This window comes from Fringilla coelebs (assembly GCF_963513975.1).
Source record: "Fringilla coelebs genome assembly, chromosome: 6".
NCBI classification, from domain to species: domain Eukaryota; kingdom Metazoa; phylum Chordata; class Aves; order Passeriformes; family Fringillidae; genus Fringilla; species Fringilla coelebs.
Genome location: NC_140034.1, coordinates 17,461,161 through 17,479,311, shown reverse-complemented (window position 1 = coordinate 17,479,311; position 18,151 = coordinate 17,461,161).

Sequence of the window (18,151 nt, the reverse complement as noted above, 5' to 3'; positions counted from 1 at the left end):
ATGAAGGACTTGGCCTAAAGATCCATCTGAAAAATGCCTGTTAGCTAGTGCAGGCTGGGTTGCTTCAGGTAAAAATCAGAAACGCAGCAAAATTCTTACTCTTCAGAAAGATGTTTTCTGAGCCCCAGGGCTAGAACATTTCTGACTAAGGGTAGTTCAGGAGTCAGGGGCTCAGGGAAGTCAGGCTAAGGGAAAGCACCCTGCCTGCACAGCTCTGGAGGTGCTGCTTGTGCTGCGGTGAGTGATGGCTCTTAACCATCTGCATGCTGCACTTCCCTGTGCTAATGAAGACAGGACATCATTGGGGCAAACAGTGCTCCTGCACTGTTATACTCACGTGCAAGTACATCTGGTGCTGCTGTGGCTTTAATTCACTAACTGAGCATTAGAATGTCTGGGGATGGCTACACTGGAGGATATACTGGCATTGTGCTTGCCAGAGGGAGAAACAGAACAGTTCACTCAAGGATGCACAGAGATAGGAAACAACAGAGAGTTAGGTTCTGTACTTCTCACTAAACTTCCTTCTCTGGACAGTGTTACAGCTCCACAACCACACCTCCTCAGGCATCCCCATCCAAGAAGTGTCCTCTATGCAAGTTGCCTGCATCAGAATTAGCAGTTTAAAATATTCAGATATGCCTCCCACTTTTTTTTTTCTGTTTTCCGCTGATCCTAGAAATACAGATAACGTCCCTCTGCAGGCAGGCTTATCAGGCAGGAGTGTTTGGGTGAGCTGTGAAAAGCAGCACATTCAGTAGTTGTTAGAAAAATCCCCTAATGCTTGCATAGCATTGTTCCGAGGTGTGTAAAGACACACACATATGTTATGGCTCATTACGGGAAACGCACCAAAAAGAGCAGTTACACACAGACACTGCATTTAAAGCCATTTGCTGCAGGATTTTCAAGGAAAAAATGAAAGGGAAATTTACTCACAGAGAGCAGGCTTTGCTTTGAAAACAAGCTTGCTGAGCTCAGCCTAAGTAATTTGGGATCAAGGTCTCAATTCTCTGCAGGAGGGACCTCAGGCTCTTGTCCTGTAAGAGATGCAGGGATTACAGAATGGCAGCACAGCAGAGGAAGGTGATACTCTGACATGACCTGCTGCCATTTCAGCCAGGGGCTCTGCCCAGCCCATCCCTGCCCTGGCACAGGGGTCTGAGCAGGTGTTTTGGGCCCATCCCCAGCTCAGTCCCTGCCCAAGGCTCTGCCAGGAGAAATACTCAGCTTGACAGCTCAGGCTGTCAAAGCCACTTGACCCTGGCAGCAAAGGTCACCTGCCTGCTCTACCATGCCTCCAAGACCTGGAAAGGGGAGGTGACATCAGGAAAAATGGTGCCACAGGCAAAGGAGCAGGAAGACAGCTGTGACCTGAGGACAAGATTGTCAATTCAATTTCTTCTCTGCTCCATGTTCTGCCCAAGTAATGAAATGAAGGGGACATAGGGGCATCAAAGAAATCTGAATTTTGTCACCTCCACATCCCAAACATACTAAAAGTAATCTGGAAGAAACCTCCTGGGAGGTTAAATGAGCAAGCCATTACTAAAATTATAATGGGAGAAAACTTTCCTCAGGAAGCAGAAAACACAGGATCCTCAGATGGATGAAATGATCAAAACCACACTCTTGCCTTTTTTTCTTCAACTCAAGAATGAACTGGTGCACATGAAATATTTTTTTTAAATGAAATCTTCACATTACTCAATGTGCTGTACTAGTGCAAGATGGGGAAAAAAAAGGATTGTAACCAACTAGATACTTTAATGAGAAATGGGGCTGTCTCTCTTCAGCCCTTTTCCCAACAGAAGAGATCAAGTGAGGTCAGATCTGGATTTATCCCCACAACTGTATGCTGGCATTTGAACTCAGCACTGCAGCAGTGGTTTTCATCTCTTCCTCACTTGTTCTGTCTGAAACAAATTTCTGGAAGCTGAAGATTGGTCCAGGTTGCAGCTATATGAAGATGTGGCCTCATTGTTTCAAACAAAAATTATAACAAAGATTAATTTATCCCTTCTTTGACAAATCTTAAAATGATAAGTGGTGAATGTGGTGTTGTTTTTGTTCATGTTTTGTCATGAGACTTAAAAATGTAGTCTGAAGGTCATCAGGCTGGATAGTGTCCTTCCCAGAAAGCACATTCAGGGCCTTTTGCTCAGCCAGTGAGTCAAGGTTGTCTCAATTTTCTCAGACTTGCTAAACAAATGGGTGCTTTTCCCACTGAGGCTGTTCTGCCTTCTGTTCTGAAAGAATGGGACATGTGGGTAGGAGAAGCAAGAGGCTGCTGGAGTCAGACTGGGAGCTTTATGTACTGCAGATATACACAAATATCCAAGAAGCAACATCCTCATACTTCAAAATTTCAACCTAGAAAGGTTGAAATTTTAAAGGAAAATAAAGTATTTTTAATTTCTAATAGTGCCTTCTGTGATCACAACCGATATTGAAGGGTCTGTGGTATTTCTGTAATGCAGGATGGCTGCATATTTGCAAATCAATGGGCAAAAGACTCTACATTTGCAATGATATGAGAGAACACAGGAGCTGTGATGGAATCACAGTGACCAGTATCTGTTCTGTCACTCATCTTCTAGCAATAATAGATAATGGGTCTAATTCAACAACATTCACATCTAGGTTTTATCTATGTAGGAGTCTCAAAAAGTAATCTTCCATTGCCCTGCAATGAAACTGGCTGTATTTTTTGATGAACTGTGCTCTAAAAATGTGTCTGTACTTGTTATCACCATGCCTTGGTTATGAAAGCCTAATGCCAAAAAAATGAACTTGCTTACTACATTATCAGGACATGCTGGGATTTTTTTCTGCATTCACCATCTGCTTGCTTTCATATGCTTTCCATTACTGAGACAGCATATTACACTGCTAGCAGAATTAGGAAGAATAATTTAGCTCCCAAAACAAACATGATAGTAAATTCGATGGGTAACATTCTGCTCTCTCTTCAGTCTGTGCAATCCACTGAAGTCTGTTCTGTAACACCTAACTGGGTCAAATTATTTTCTTAATTGTTAAGGTGCAGCTCCAATTGACTTCCACGATGAAATCAGGGTGTAGATGAAGGAGAAAGCTGCTTGCATTATGCCTAACATCTCATTTAATGGGAAAAAGGGTTTTCTTTCCTGTGGTATGCTACACTTTCGAGCTACTTACTAAAGTAGGTGCAGTCTATTTAAGGCTTTTCTAACATACACCATTGCATGGAAGTTGCAGGGAAAGGTCTCACTAGGCTGCTGTTCCTGCTGGGTGAGAGCAGCCAGCAAGCAAGAGGCCATTTGAAAAACCAGTTGTAAAGGGGCTGGCTGAGGAGGGGCTGTGCTCTGCACATGGGCTGGAGAGAAGAGAAGCATCCCAGCACAACAGCACCTATTGGGGATGGCAGCTACTTCACCCTCTAGTGCAGAAGGCCAGAGCCCAACAGGCTCTATTGACTGGCCTGCCTTGGGAACTGTCTGGTACAGACTCTGACCTTGGGGCTGGCTTGTGAAGGAGGACAGGGGCTAGACTGAAAGCCTATTTGCATTGTATGAGCACAGAATTTTTGTGCTGGTCCAGCAAGGAGGTGACTCTGTGGAGCAGCCTGAGGAAAGGGAGAGCCAGCCACACCTGGTTTTACATGAGAGAGGGAGACTCTCCAGCAGCATTGCCACACCTCTCCATAATGAATGCTAGGGAAGCAGCAGCTGTGCTGCTTGGGGAGTGCAACCCAGCTGCAAAGGCAGCTGGTGCAGGGGGGCAGCAGCATCACCCACTCACACTCAGCCCTCTTCAAGGAGGAGTACTGGCCTTTAAGGTTATACTTTCAGGAAGTGACGAGCTGGTGCCAGAAAAGAGACTTGTTGAGGCTACCACTCCACCAATGGTGTTGCTGCTCACATCATGAATTTATGTGAGTGCTTTTGAGAGACAATCTCACAAACCACATATTTTTCAGGGATCGCAAGCAAGAGTAGTGTAGGTTTTGTATTAACAAAGCAGAAAACTAAAGGATACATTCATATGCTATAATTTGGAAGATGTCAGCAATCTGTAATGCCTTGGCTATTCCTGTTTCTCTTAGACTCAGAGAAAAATATGATTCTGCTGTGTATTCTCTCATTCTGCTGGGGAGTCATGCACTCAGCTTCCCTGATGCTCTTCAGTGACAAGAGGCTGCTACACCCCTTAGTCTCAATAACTTCCACTAGTATCTCCATATGAGTCTGAATAAAAAGAAAGTAGCAAATTGAAGAGGTTCACTCCATTGCATAGGAAGAGCAATGCAGGAGAAGGACTTCAAGGTGAACATCTTCTCTTTATTGCACTATTAGAGAGAACAGAGAAGCACCACTTGTCATTGGCTTATGCACTCTCCATTCTGCCATGTTTCCTTGTTTTCAGGTTTCACCATAAAGAACCAAGTTTATCTGTGAAATTAATTGAGCACGACTGCCATTTCTTTTCACCCATATAGCATCATTTTCAATGTTCTGAATTAAATCATAGAATCACAGAATCACAAAATCCTTAAGGTTGGAAAAGGCCTCTAAGATTTTTAAGTACAATCATTAACTGAACACTACTATGTTCACCACAAAAACCCCAAGTACCATATTTATACACTTTTTTGAACACTTCCAGGGGTGGTGATTCCACACTTCCTTGGACAGCGTGTTCCAGTGCTTCACCACCCTTTCTGTGAAGAAATGCTTCCTAATGTCCAATCTAAACGTCCCCTGGCACAATTTGAGGCCATTTTTCTTGTCCTATCATTTATTACGTGGGAAAAGAGACCAAGGTTGTTGGCTACAACCTCCTTCCAGGTAGTTGTAGAGAAGGATAAAGTCTCCCCTGAGTTTCCTTCTCTCCAGGCTAAATAATCCCAGTTCCCTCAGCCACTCCTCCAGAAAGTGCTCCAGAACCTTCACTAGCTCTGTTGCCCTTCTCTGGACTCAATCCAGCAACTCAATGTCTTTCTTGAATTTTTGCCCCTTTGAGACAGGTGTACTCCCTCTGTTGCCAGCAGACTTGGTGTCATGTAAACTGACCTGTTATCAAAACTCCAAAATTCTGCTTAACAAATTAACCCATAGTAGGTAAATATTCATTAATATTCATAGTAAGTAAACTTTCTCCCAGATTTACTTGTGGTGAATAGATCTTGGCTCTAATCCTTGAAAACCAACACTGAAAGATCAGAGCTGAAGCTGTTGTAAATTATCCTTTGTGGGGGCAGAGTCAGTCTAGAAGTCTATCAATGTGAATTATTGTAAATCAGGAAGGAACTTACACAAAATGTGGTGCTGCAATAAACAACAGGCTTCCACAACTGAAAAGCACCATTGACATCAAGTTCTTGATTCAATAAAACTTTCTTCATGACACACAAGCTTTGTTTTCCCAATATGGCCCTGCACTGTTTTGTATTAGGGTGTGAGAAATGTTACTTTCTTGAGCCATCGAACCCAGTCTTCCCCCAGCTGGAGGAGCTACAGGCAAAGAGAACTTATTAGGAAATTTAGAATATTGACAAATACTGCTATTGCTTTAGCAGGTTTATTTTGACTTCACAACAGAAGAAAAACAATTTATTTAGAATATATATGGCTAACAGTTCCAGGGAACTTGGTTATCTAATATAGCATCTCACTTACTTGCAGAAACTATAATGGATTCTTCTCTATGACATGGTAAATCATAAAGATTACATAAATGAGTAGATCTGAATATGAGAAACACTGTTGAGGATCTACCTGACAACAGACACCCATCACAAATTAACTAACTGTTTCAACTGCCAACATGGCATAAATATTTTCTTCTTGGGTTGATTCATTGTGGTTACTTGCAAATGAATTTGTTTATTACAAAAGAAAAGATAATAACCAGGAAGTATTTGAGCTCAACAAGTTGTGTATACTTCCCAGTTGACTTCAAAATGTGTCTAAACACATACAAATCAAAACAAGTAAGTGGCATCAATGCCTTCATTACTTAAGCCACTTCAGTTCATCTTGTGAACTGAAGATTAGTTCTTCACATGTTTGTCACGATTAGGTTAGGCTTATGAGTGACTCATAGTAGATGGATAGTGGAGTAGATAATAAAGGACAAGGAAAAACCAAGGAGGCTGGTGTCTCTGGCATGCCTCAGGCAGGGATGGTATGTGGAAAAGGTGCTAAGAGCAGTCCTTTCCTCCAAAGGGGTGGTGATCATTAGCATAGTACTTGTACAGCTCAGATATTCTCAATCAAGACCCAGAAATACCTGTTCCTCACACAAGGCAAACAGGTTTCCAAGAGAGGGCTTTACTGATTTTTTTTCTTTTTTTTTTTTTTTTTTTTAATTTGTAAAACAAGCTTTAAAGAGAGGCGGGGGTGGGGGGAATGATTAATGTTGTTTGTGTTGAGATCTCCCAGTAAACTTCAGTGCAAGAAGAAAAAGAAAGGGTGTAACTGAAACACTGCATGATTCACAGATGAAAGTATGTGCCTCTATTCTCTGTCAGCCTAAGGCAGAAGATAAGGCTAAGAAAAGTTAGTGAAAGGGCTACTTAGTCTTTACTAGTGCAGATTAAAGGACTTGAAAAGCCTAAGGAAAAGCTATCCTAAAAACGACTTGATTTAATCACTTAAATTTCACAAGTCCTTGGAAGGTACATGCTGTTCAGGAAACACAGAAATAAAGATTATCATGGCAGATTAACATGATGTGGTTGTTCATAAAGGAAAGAGAATAGACAGCATGGATAAGAGGAAATCTGCTAGGACTAAAGTAAAATCTGAGGAATGACAGTAAAGATTGGTTCTACTGAATCTCTGACAGCCCCCAGGAACAGCATCAGGAAAGGTTCTTATACCCAGGAATGCTCCCACAGAAATGTCCCATCCCATGCCTCAATTGCAGAACACCACCATCATTATTACAGCCTAAATACTTGTGGATCAGGAGACCCAGATTTCTTCAAAGAGACATTGAGTCAAGATGCAGTGGTGAGCAGGGGAATGCATCACACAAGAGCTAATCATAGACAAAATTTTGCAGTGAGTGGGCATGGGCTGGCTCAGTTAAAATTAAATCAAATCATTACAGAAATTACTTTAACAAAAATACTGTTACTATTTCTTGAACTAACTACCAGGAGACAACTAGTGAAAATAAGCTGACCAAATAACTCAGGGATTTGACTTGGAGAGGATTTGAAATTTAGCAAATTAGGGAAAAAAACAACTTCTAAGGAAATGCTTCAGATCTAACAGTATAATAACTTCAAAATGGCTGTCTCTCATAGGGAGATCAAACATCCCAGATTACCACAGCCATCCTGAAACATAGAGATCCTATAGATCCTATAGGTATCCTGCCAAAAAATCCCTGGACCTCTGGACTTTCCCCACTCCAGGCAGCAAGAGAGACAATAACACTGCAACAGAAGGACTGGAACAGCTTCAGCCTCTTGCAGGTCACACATCCCAAGGCAAGGGACATGTCTCATGCCACAAGACCCCATGTCCCTTTTAAAACAGAGCAAAGTTAATCACTGAAGTCTAAGTAATCAAAGCACTTAGATGAAATGGAAAAAGAGATCAGCAAAGAAAACTGACTTGAAGGCCAGAGTTTAGAAATAGAGTTGCAAAGAAAATTAAAATAATAGATGGATCCTCAGCTATATAAAGAAAACAATGAAAAAGCAGAACTGCTCTGAAACGGGAATGATGTGAAGAGTGAAGATTAAAGGTAATTCAAGGATGGTTCCAAACCTAAAGGTGTGTTCAGTGCAGAGGGAGGGAACAAGAGGAGGTGATGTCCCTCCCCAGTTCTGAGTAACCATGACACCAAATGACACTGTCAAGGGGCACTGTCTCCCTGAATAACAGCACTGGTAGCACCTCTAGGAAGAAAATGAAAAGTAATCCGGACAATTTTATGTAATTTTTTTCTGAGATTGGTACTGTGCAATTTGTTAGGACAATTTCTAAATAAACAAAAGTTGAGAACATGAAAGTAAATGAGATAAAATATAACCTGAACTTACTGAATAACATTCTTCTGAAGGAGAGAGGCTGTGCTGAAAGAGGTTTCTGCTGAGGCAAGTACTGAGAGTAACGCTCATGGACTGTTCTTGTACAATAACTTCATCAGAGCAATTTATGAAAAAGAAAGTTATATCAATATATATTTTTTAAATATATATTTATATCAATAAATGTTTTGATGTCACAAATTTAGGAAGAAGGCTAGCACAGCAAAGGATTGGAATGTCATGCAGGCAGACCTTGATTACTTTGAAAAACAGAAAGAGGCTGAATTTATCTGGAAAAGCAAAGGTTGGTAACAAAACCATTGCAGTTAGATGGAGAGCTAAAAATTAATTAAAGATGATAAAATCACAGGGTACTCAGCTGCAGGGTGAGTACTTCTAAAAGATGATCATACACACTCCTAGACTGTGGTAAACGAATTCAGAAATGATTTTTCTCATCCTCGAAGAAGCATCCATACCATCACAGCCCCTGAGAAGGGCCCCCTGTGGAGCTCTGCACCATGCAGGTAGCGGGTGTCACACCAGAGGAATTCAAAGCTGAACAGATGGGAAGGGATTTCTGCCAGGCCCCAAGGACTGCCTGTCCTGCATGGGGAGTCCAGCGGAGAAGGAATGGCTTTGCTGAGAGAAAGGCTAGGCTGGGAGGAATGAACACACTGAGGAAATATGAAGACACTAAAAGAATTCATTATATAAAAGTAAATCAGTCCTGCATGGGTCAAAGCTGGAGGTAATGACACCCAGACCCAGCAGGGCTGCATGAAGAAGGCAGGAAAAGCCCTTCAGGATGGGGCTCACTGCCACCAGCCTCGCTGAGCCCAAGCAGATTTAATGTCCCCCAGGGAGGGTGCACAGGACAATCGCAGGCAGCAGCCCCCAGAGTGCTGTTATGTCTGTGCAGCCCAGGAGGAGGCACCTGGCACAGAGGCTGTGGTGCCTGAGCCAGAGCTGCAAGCCCTGCAGAGCCCACCAGGGATTCCTGCAGAGACAGAAATGCTTCTGCCTTGCCTAACCCTCTGCAAACCCTGGTGGGACCATGATACCAGCCAAAAGCTCTCCTTTCCCTCTCTGCAACCCCAGAGAATGAAGTTCAGGGCATTTGTGATTTATTTTGCTTGTTGTGCATACTTACAGGTATACACTGTCCTGCTGCTTGAATAACGTACTGGCAGCTGAATAAGGGACTTCATTTCTGTTGAGTGAGGGTTACATCAAGTACCCCAAACCAGCAAAGCTACATTAGCTTGGCCTGGCTAGAGAGCTAGCAAAAAATATCTAACAGAGGAAAGAATATACATGAAAAATGCACAGCTACTAACCAGAGCTTTGTGTGGTGGCTAGGAGGTGGCCTTAATGCTCTGGTTCACTGAGGGGTCCTGGCATGGGAAGGGACAGCACTTGCCAAAGGAAATGCTTTTTGCAGCATTAGCTTTCTTCCTGCTTCATGGTGCTTCAAGGCTCAAATCTCCAAATTTTCACAAGTGTCCCAAGAAATGGCTGTGTGAAGCATGCATGAGTCCCTCTAGTACTGCCAGATACATCCAAATAAATGAGAGTTGAAACCAGCTATGTGGGTGGAACAATCCTGGCTTCTGTTTCTGTGCTCTGTCCACAGGACCTGAAATACTTCCATTTTAAGGAGAGTCTATAAATCTAGCTAGCACACACACACACACACACACACACACACACACAATTTTCATTTAACTCTTATGAGTATAAAACTCCAGAAAAATAATTTGATGGATTCCTACCCCCTCTTTAGCTAGGTTGTAACAACTGGCACATGGATTTATATTTTGGAACTAACACAGTAATTGTAACTTTATTAGTGTATTATCCTTTTCCTCCTCATGAACGTGACTAAGGGTGTCACCCTAAAACCAACTATATAGGTACACAGAGATGGATGCTTTTTCCAACAGCCACATCATATTTGATCTTTAAGAAAGGCTGAGACATGGTAAGTGGTCAAGGCTCAGCATCTCTTGTCCGTGCCTCCCTGACCACAGACAGCACAAGGTTCTTGAGTGAGCGTGCACACACGTGAGAAATGTGTGTGTGTGTGCATACATGAACAATCTGCAAGAATGAACTTGAAAGACTGGAAATAGATTTTTATAAATAAATCACCTTTCCTTTTCAAAGGGTCCTGCACCAAATTTTGTTATGTTCATTTCCTGCAACATGTAGTGACAAATGTAGGGAGAAGCCATGACGAATGTAGTTCATCAGCCTCTTTGTCAAGACTGGCAAAGTGGAAGAAGTAGCTGAAACATGAAGGTCATCCACCCACAGTTAAGACCCCCCCCCCCCCCCCTTTACTGTTTCCAAAGTAGAAAATTTTCCGGTCACCAAAACACCAGTTCACTTTTGATGAAACACAATTCCCTCTCTCTCTCTTACAGTGATGTTTATTTTCCTTTTTATATTTTCTCATCAAAATGTGCTTCCATTTCATGTGGAAATCAACACTGGTCAAGTTGCAGCCACTTGCCTGTGCAACACCCCTAGGCCACATTCAGTATTTTGGTAAAAATTATGTATCTCTATGTCCCTCTAGTTGACTTGTTTTGTCTTTCTTCACAAGAATAGTTGTATTTCACTTTCAATTGGGATTACATGACATAGTTTCTGAAGGAGCAAAAGTTAAGATGTTAATAACATAATAATTCTCATACTGACCTTTGTCTTTTTCTCATGTGACCTTTGCTGTGTCTGCTAAATATTCTGAACTTCTTTTTTTCTACAATTTATCATGACTCACCCATTACAATTAGTTTGTTTCACTTGGTCAAGTCTTGGGTATGTTAATTTTGGAATTAATTTTCTAGTACAGCTATGATATCACTAGTGCTGCTGCGTTTTAGCAATCCTAAATTAGGAAGTTACAAGAGAAGAAATTTTTTAACTGAGATAAATTTTCTTCACTACTACTCTTGGTACAATGAAAAAGGGAAGAAGTGAAAATCAGAAGGTAAATATCTCATGGAGCTGTTTTCTGGACCATGGTAAATGCGGTTCCTCTGTGACACCTGGGTCTGTGCCTACCCTGGGCCCCCAGTACACACTGACACACCCAAAAAGCAGAGTTCTCTCACTGGTAACATTAAAAACAAGTGAAGTAATTCTTGCTTGTTGGTTCAGCACTGATGAGGTCACAACGCCAGTATGTCCCGTGGAGGACCTGGAACAACCAGGGACATACCAGATGGAAGGATGAAAATAGATCAGCTCTCTAGAAACCATAGCCTGCAAGAATAGGCTGAATGACCCAGGGTTGTTTAAATCAAAGAAAAGTTCCAGCTGGGACACAACAGCATTCTTTAAGTACAACCAAGCTGTCACACAAAGAAAGTAAGTAATTTCCATGCCTAGGATGGACTGGACAAGAAGTAATTGTGGAGAAGTAACAGATGAGAATGTAATTGCAACAGCGACAATTTGAAATATTTAGGTTAAATATTAGAAAAACATAAAGAGGATATAGACTCACTAGAAGAGATTCACTGAGATGGCAGTGGAATTGCCATTAAAGTAGGCCTTTAACAACAGGCCAAAAGCAAACATCCTTCAGGGTGCACGGTCTGACTCTCAGCCAAGCAGAAAACTGCTGCCTTGCAGCCACATCTGTCTCTGCTCTGTAAGGCATATCTACCACAGCAGTTTTCATGCAGGTCCCCACAATCCCAGTGGTCTCTTTTGGTAGCTACAGAGAAAACAGTTTTTCACATGTAACTCACCCCCTAAAGGTGGGCAGTGTGGGCTTTATTGACTGATGCATGTCAAACCTGCTGGTACACAGCGCAGAGACCTGTGATGCCCAACCATCAGGTGGCTCCTACCAGCATGAATTCTGTCACATGTGCCCTCCCTGAGCTACATAATTTACATTAATTGCACTCTACTTCAACTTATGCAGGTGGGGAGAGCTACATAAGAAGTAAGCAAGTTCAAAGGGAGCACTGCCATGAGCTTGAACAGCATTAAGATGTCAAAGAAAGTGCAGTCTTTAGTATCCTGGAAGGCTCCTAAATATTATCTCACCTCAGCTGTGCACAGATGGCCTTATCTGTGCTGAGGAGGAACAGGTGGTTTTTTATCCAAGCAGCAAGATGCTTGGATAAAAAAGTTGTTTCACCCCTGGTACCATGGCTTTAGAAGAAGCAGCAAGAGAAGCAGGACAATATGTATCTATATACACATACATACATCTATACAGCTACAGACAGTTTGTGCAGAGTTACAGTACTGCTCACTTTCTCTGTGCATCCATGCACAGAGATGGATCTACTTCATTTCCCTGAGGTGTGCAGATGAACATTCAGGGCTATAGCATGGCTCCAGCAGAGCAAGAGCTTGCTGGGATTTTGACTGAGTACACCCTGGATGCCATTGCCCCAGCTGCCCAGGCTGCACCCCACAGCCTGCTTGGTTAAAGCATTCATTAGCTGTGAATGGCTGTATTACATTGTGGTAGATAGAAGTAGTCCAGCTTCTGAATCACAACTTCTAAATCACTGCTGACAGTTTCACTGAACTGCCACTTGCTGGGGGTGGGAAGAGGAATTCTTTTTAGTAAGATCATCTTAATTCCTGCCCTGGATGATGCCAGCAGTAGCCACAGCTTGAGGCAAGGTGATAACTGTGAAGTCTTTTGTTGGTCCATGGCTTGTAACAATACATATGTAACTCCCTCAGGCTTTATGAGGATTAATTAGCTAATGTTACTGAAGCTTTGAAGATAAAATATACTCTGTAAGTGTTAAAAAACTGTTGTCCTGATGTATCATCAGGAAATCAAGGATATCCTGCTCTGCAAGGCACTGTCATTCAGGTGATCCCACACAAGCTATTTTTCCCCACTTGTTCTAAACTTCAAACTCGTTTGGGGAATTATTTCAGTGAAAGAGGCAAAAGTCTTTTTTCTCACCCCAGGCTCCCCCTACTTACAGTGGAGCTATTTCCCCACTGCCCCAAGCCTGTGTCATGAGCCATGCTCCTAAAAGATTTATTTAAGCTTTCCAACACACTTTACTGCAGGAGAAATCACACTGCTGGGTTGTCAAGAAAAGCAGATACAGGACATCTAGCCCTGCCTTCCTTTTCCACAGCAACCACATGTTGTATTAGTCCAAACAGACACCTCTGTAAAGCAGCTTCTGGGGGATGAGGTTGGTTTGTGGTTTACTGCTCAGGTCCAGCCATATGCCACACAACAGTAATTTATTTCAGCTGTCTCTAGTATCTTTTCCCCAACAGCAACAGAAAAGGAGAGGTTTTCAGGTTTGGCAAACAATTCATCTATAAAGACCTATAAAAACTTCAGAGAATGATATGGGTACCCTTTACAGTATCCCTTCCTAGAGACAATCACAAACTATTTGTAACATGTAAGCTGCAGCTCAGGTGCCAGTCGTCCACCATACTGGGGCTGGATACAATTCACTGCTTTTGGAATCTGACCTGGCTCACTTCTGAGCTGAAATTCTCCTCTAAGAATTTAAACTAATCCTCATTCACCTCTGTATGCTTAACATTGGTTGTAACTCTGGAACAACTGTCAGCTCCAAAGCTTATTAGAAACTGGGAGCTACATTTGATGAAAGAAAATGAGGGGGAAAACAAAATCAAAACAAAACAAAACAGCTTTCTGGGAAAAGAAAGCAAATTCCTTGACTGACAGTGCAATGGAGGGTTTTCAAGTATTCCCCTAATTCTTAACATACAAGGGGGCAGACTCTACAAAGCTAAACAGGATCTGGAAGCAGGCATCAGGTGGTACCTCTTGGTAGCCAATTTCTACCAATACCATTGTAAGTCCAAACAGAAAACTCCAGTCCCACCCTGATTTAAGCACTTAAGGCCCTTTAACTAACAGCCCTTTTGGTTACTCTGAACCATAATTGATTCTTAGATTTTAAAGTGGCAGAAAATGAAACATAGGGATAATTTTTTTTTTTTTTTGTAAAGTACCCTCTGCTCTAGTTAGATGAACCAGTATTTTCTAAAGGAGAAGCTGGTTCATTAGGGCGCAGCAATCCTTCCAGTTGGACAGGGTTGGAGAACCTTAGAAAAGCTCTGGAAAGAAGGATGTGATTTTGTAAAATTCAGAGTAATTATTCTTTCTTAGCTTCCCTGGGTGTAAGGTTTAATATGTGAATTAGGCAAATGCATTTAATCCTTCAAACAGAAGTTCACAAAAATCTAGACAAAGATATGAGATTATGTTACCAATATTGCAATTCACAAAACATGTAACTTGGACAAAAACCAAAAGCTGAAGTTGTGGAAGTTTTCCTGGTTTGTGTCTTTATCACATGAAATCAGCTGTTTCATGAAAAGTCAACAATGCCAGTCTCAATGGAATGGACACCCAAAGGCAGAGGTGGCAGCACCACCTCCAGTGGTGCCTACACCATGTGCATACAGTCATGGCAGAGGACTTGTGAGGCTTGTAAAGCACAGCTGCCTAAGAATTAGATGAAAGTGCTTTCTGATTTTTTTTTTTTTTCCTTAGCCTAGAAAAGGAATAGCTTTGCTTTTTAAAGAGATCTTTTCAGAGCAGTTGCTGAATTGGGACTTCAGGCAAAAAATTCTCCAGTCTTCTCTGGAGAGGAGGCTAATACATAAGCATAAGGTTTCATAATTTTATCTAGATAAAAGTCTTTTGACCTTCTGGTTCTGGACAAACAAGGCATGTTGCAGTGATGCAAATTGAAAACTAGAGGATCCAGCATTTTTTTATAAAACTTGCAAAAATTAAAAGCTTCTTGCTATCAATAATCATCTGTACAAACAAATTCACACAAGAGAAGGGAATAGCAGTAGCTACAGAAAGAGAATTAGACAGATGACCACTTGCTCTGGCTAATTGTTTATTTCACAAAGGGACTACCATGTGTTCTCTCAGCCAAAATGACCCAGATAAGGCAAATCTGCATTTTGTAACTCTAACTGACTGAGACACAAAGCTAAAAATCCCAGCAGGGCTGTTTCAGCTACAGCAGCATTCCTCTTGCAGTTTCTGGTTTTTATTCCTATGCCATTCAAATCTTTTCAGCTCTAAAATGCTCCCTATTTTTAGTACACAATTTGAATTAAAAATTAAACAAAATGGGAAAGAGCATACTGGAAATCACTGTCCCAAAGCACTGTATGATAATTGCAGACACACTACATGCCTTGGCCCCTTTTCTTTCTGCAGAGTTGAATGCAAGTTTAATAGATCTTCCCTCCTTGATCCTGTACTTGCCTGTTGTCCTTGTTTTGCTCAGTATACTTGGTTCTTTCCTTTGCTTTCATCTTTTCTTAGGAAATAATAGGAAACTTTCTCATAACACACTTGCTCTTGGGCTAATTCCTAATGTGCTTGCACCAATTGAAGCTCCTATTGACTAAAATGCTGAGGAGCAGCCAGAGGCAGGAGAGGACAGGGAAGGACTGAAGAGGGAAAATAACTTTATATAGATGAAAAATTTAAGTGGCACAAATAAAAGGAGAATCTGAAGCATAAAGCTTTTACCCATCCAAATCTGCTCAAAACTTAATAGAAAGAGGGCATGAGGATACAATCACTGTCTGTTACTCACTGTTATTTATAAAGCACAGTAGCATTGTCTGGTGGTGCACAGGTGAATAAAAGGAGAAGAGTTAAAATGATGGAAATGCAGAGTAACTTCCTGGAGCAAGCAGTTATTCCATCAGTATAAATGCCTTCAAAATTGGGTTCATATTCTAAGAGATTACTAGCATTAGAGTCTGCTTCAGAGATGTCTGAAATCAGCAGAGATCTTTCAGGCTATTTTATCTGGCTTCTGATTAGTCTCTTAGCTTAGACTAAAAACATGACAAGGGATAATAGACCTGATAAACAAGGAACAGAGAAGGAAAGGTTTGCCAGAATATTACAGATAATTCTCATTAATTCACAAGAATTATGATGACAAGTCCAAAATGACCAGCAAGTGTTTTACCTAATATGTTCTTTCTAATCCTACTTTATTTTTAAAGTGCAATCTTTACATAAGTGTCACCTGAAAGGCCTTCACTGCTTAAATTTGCTACATTAGCCTTAAAATTATTGTATTATTAGAATCCAAGGTCATCAAGGTTAATCAGCAAATATCTCTGCCTAGAAACACCACAGGTTACATCTCTTCTGGCTATAAAAATCATCCAAGTCCAGACTCAGGATCACTGGATCAGAGGGCCCAAGCCCATGACAGCCACACACTCTGGCAGCTGGCGCATTCAGCACTCTGGCAGGCTGGCTCCCATCTCCCATACCTGTTGTCTCTGCATGCAGGAGCCTTTGAAGACATGCAGCCAGCATGTGCAATGCCCCAAATCTCCAGCATAGCCTCTGACAAGCATCCTGTTTATATTGGGCTCTCATTACACAGATGGCCCTTTCCATACAAACAGGTACCCTGTTACACAAAGGTGCCCAACTGAGAGGTCAGCTCAGAGCAATTTTCCTGAACAAGCTTCAGCATACAAGCCATTCCTGTGTCTCCTCTAGACAGGACTCTATTGCCCTAGACAACACAGCTACCCTCAACCTAGCAACACCCAGCATGGAGAGAAGAACCCCATCCCAATTGCAAAAGATGCTTGTGGAAGTCTGGGACACACCATTCCACCCAGAGTAGGCAATTGCCAGACGCAAAGTGTTTACACTGATTACAGCTTTGCAAACTCCATTAGCAGCAGCATGCACTTATCAGTGGCCTGTTATATTCTGCCCAGAGGAATCCAGCACTATGTTGTCATGGATTAGGAATGGTATTCTCCCATTTAGTATTACCATCAAAACTCTAATCCATGCACCACTCCATTCACTCCCTCCTTCCCCTCTCCCACCCCAATTGGGGCTGGAGAGGAGAGCTGGAGTCACAAAAAGCAAAGATCACAGGTTGAGATAAGAGCAATTTACTTAAAAACAGCAATGAAATAAGAAAATGAACAGCAACAGCATTAATAATTAAAGTACAAGGTGCTCACAGTTACCTTAGCCAGACCTCCATCCTGAGTGTCCTGCTAAAGAGGCAGCACATTAGCAAGAACACTTAATACCTCACAAACAGGGCAGGTGTTTCCAGTTGCCTCTGGAGGCACATTTGGAAGGTGTGGATAGTTGGAGGAAGCCACCTTGGTGCTTCTGGGTATCACAAGGCAGCTGCTTCCCTAAAACCATGGGCACGGCTTCTGCAGGGCATCCAGGTCATGCTTCACATGCTCAGCATCACTGCCATCAGTGTTGGGTGTGTCTTGGGATATCTCTTTCCTGCACCTTTCCCTACAGTGGACATCTACCAGTCAGATTAGAAAGAGAAAAGCTCATGGCAGCCTTCCTTGGCAAGGAGGAAGGCCCCTCCTGGGTTCTGGGGTGCTAGGGGAGCTTCTATGGGGCTCTCAGGCCATACAGCGTGTCCTGCAATTCTGTCTCTACATGGCTTTGCTTTGCTTCCTCTCCACCCCAAGCAGGGACACCTAGGTGCTGCTGGTCAAGGGATGAAATGTACCAAATCTCAGCCTTGTTCCTAAGGCAAAGACATGCATGAGAACAAGGAAAAGCAAAAGTACAGGGTGAGAAGACCTTAATTAGTGCTGCTCCTCCATGGAACCTTCTGGGGAGATGGCTAAACTTTACTGCTGAGCTTTCAAAGATGTCAAGCTACCAAATCCACTCCTGGGTATTTAGGTTAAACTGATGTGGTCTGATTTTCATAAGTGGAAAGTATCTGGGACTCCTACTTCAGCTCAACACGTGGAACCACTTGAAATAAAAAGATTAATTCTGTGGTTTTGTGCTTTCAAGATATTGACTCACTCCTCACGTTTTGTTTTATGCTTGAGATGTCATTTGAACAATAAGAGAAAATATCAGCTCTTTTTCTATTCTTTAATGTGTTTTGAATAGTATTCTTTCCTGTTCCTGTAAAAGCAATGCTAAAGAGACAAATCTAGCAAATAATTGAGATAAAAGATGCTTCACATAATCAGAGATCAACAGGCATGTTTTTAGGGGCTTTCTTTTATAATTCCTTCCTATGAAATGTGTTTAAACACAAGTATGTCCTGATAGCATTTTCTAAT